Below are 2,714 nucleotides of genomic sequence, written 5' to 3'. Positions count from 1 at the left end.
TGACTCTCTCAGACATCTCACACTCAACATAACTACAATGGAACTCTTGATTTCCCCTTCCAAAAACCCCTGTGCACCACAGCCACCCCCACTCCCTCCCATCTTCCTTTTCTCAGTGAATAGTATCGCTAGTCACCCAGGGGCATTGTTGATTGTCCCTTTCCTTTAAAAGCAGATTCAACCCCTCAGCTAGCTCTGTCAGTTCTATCACCAAAACGCATTTGAATCTGTCCACCTCTCCCTTTTTTCGCTGTCACACTTGTGTCCAAGTTACTATCATCTCTCACTGAGTTACCTCAGTGGCTCCTTCAACTCCCACTCCTGCTCACCTCCAGTTTGTTCTCCGCTCAGGAACAAGAAGGAGCTTCCTCACCCCGACTCTTTAATGTCATAATTCCATTTTCTAATTAATAAAATTTATTTTTTAGCGCAGTTTTAGGTTCACAACAAAATTGAGTGGAAGGTAAAAGGAGTTCCCCTATACCGCCTAACCCTGTACGTGCACAGCCTCCCCCACTATCAGCAGGCCCACCAGAGTGGTACATTTGTTACAATCCCTGAACCGACACTGACACATCATGGTCACCCAAAGTCCATCGTTCACATGAAGTTTCACTCTTAGTGCTGTACATTCGGTGGTTTTGACAAATGTATAATGGCATATACCCACCATTATAGTATCATATAAAATAGTTTCACTACCCTGAAAATCTTCTGTGCTCTGCCTCTTAATCCCTCCCTCCCTACTAACCCCTGACTACCACCAGTTTTTGACTGCTTCTATAATTTTGGCTTTTCCAGAAAGTCATAGAGTATGCAGCCTCTTCAGATGGGCTTTTTTTCACTCAGTAATACACATTTTAGGTTCCTTCTCATCTTTTCTTGGCTTGAAAGCTCATTTATTTTTAGGGCTGAATAATATTCCATTGTCTAGATGTACCACAGTTTATTTATTCATTCACCTGTTGAAGGACATCCTGGTTGCTTCCAAGTTTTGGCAATTATGAATCAATCTGCTATAAATATCCATGAGCAGATTCCTGTGTGGACACAACAGCTCATTTGGATTAATACCAAGGAGCCCAAATGCTTGGTCACATGGTAAAAGAATGTTTAGTTTTGTAAGAAACTGCCAAACTGTGTTCCAAAGTGTTATTTTACATTCCTGCCAGCAATGAACGAGAGTTCCTATTACTCCACATCCTCACCGGTACTTGGCATTGTCAGTGTTTTGGATTTTGGTCATTCTAATAGGTGTACAATAGTACCTCATTGTTGTTTTAATTTGTAATTCACCAAGGATGTTGTTGTTGAGTGTCTTTTCATGAGCTTATTTGCCTTCTGTATGTCTTCTTTGGTGAGGTTCAGGTCTTTGGCCCATTTTTTAATTGAGTTGTTCATTTTCTTATTGTTGAGTTTTAAGAGCTCAAGGTGTCAATAAGTACTAGTTGAGCAAATGAGTGATTGAAAGTTCTAGCCCATAGCTATGTAATCACATATACATTAGAACACTCTACGTATGTTCCAAATGAGATCTGTTAGTCTTTTCAGTACTAGAATTCACTCACAAGAATAGAATTCATATATAAAGAATAATTATTTTAGAGAAGGGTGGGGCAGAGGGAGAGGGAGAGAGAAAATAGTAAGCAGGCTCCATGCCCAGCGTGGAGCCCAACGTGGGGCTTGACCTCACAACCCTGAGATCATGACCTGAGCCGAAATCAAGAGTGAGATGCTTAACCTATGAACCACCCAGGTGCCCCTAAAGAGTAATTTTATATATTTGGCTAGTAATTAGGTAACATAAAACAACATTGTTTCTGGCTTTCTTGCCTGTAAAATGACTACGGCTATAACAAAAAAAAGTCAGATAATATTCCTTTTTTCCTTTGAAATAGATAGTCTGCAGAGAAGAAAATTATTCCCAATTATAATGCTATCCTTAGATCTCATGAGCCTCCTAGAAAACAATTCATGGAGAGCCCACGAGCCAGCCCTTTGTTAATTATATAAGAAGCAGGGCCCAGCTACTACTAAGGTGGTATTTTTGGCCTATGGAGACAGAAAGGGAAACTAGTTAGTGGAGTATAATTTTCTTCATTCTGGCTTTACTTTACTCTCTAATACCTTTTATATTTTCCTTAGGCACGTGAATGCATAATCTTCAACAAGTTAACTAATCATTGGAATGTGGAAACCACTGACTTTTATTTTTAATAAGGATTAAAATTAAGTAGGTATTATATTAAAATGCAGTTCTAAGGAAACTTTTAACATTTTATTAAATGTTGTAAGTAAATTTTTGAACTATGAACTTGAGAAGGTAGAGGCTCAGCAAGCAACTACCCTTGGAATTGTTCTTGGAATAGGATGTGGGAACAGATTCCAGTGAGGCTCAAATCATGTAGGAATTCCGCAAATAGCTAAGAATATGGTCCTAATGTACATGTTCATTTTAAAGCTCTCTTTAGCTGAACTCGTAGAAATAGAGAACAGAGTGGTGGTTACCAGGCACTCGGGGCTGGGGAGAATTGGGGAGATGTGGTTGAAGGATACAAACTCACAACTAAAAGATAAATAAGTTTTGATGATCTAATGCACAGCATTGTGATTAAGTCAACAATGCTGTATTATAAATTTCAAGGTTGCTAAGAGATTATATCTGAAATGTTCTCACCACAAAAGAGAGATAACTATGTGATTTGATGGAAGTG

The sequence above is a fragment of the Zalophus californianus genome, chromosome 4, assembly GCF_009762305.2.
Source record: "Zalophus californianus isolate mZalCal1 chromosome 4, mZalCal1.pri.v2, whole genome shotgun sequence".
NCBI classification, from domain to species: domain Eukaryota; kingdom Metazoa; phylum Chordata; class Mammalia; order Carnivora; family Otariidae; genus Zalophus; species Zalophus californianus.
This window is presented reverse-complemented; position numbering follows the sequence as displayed.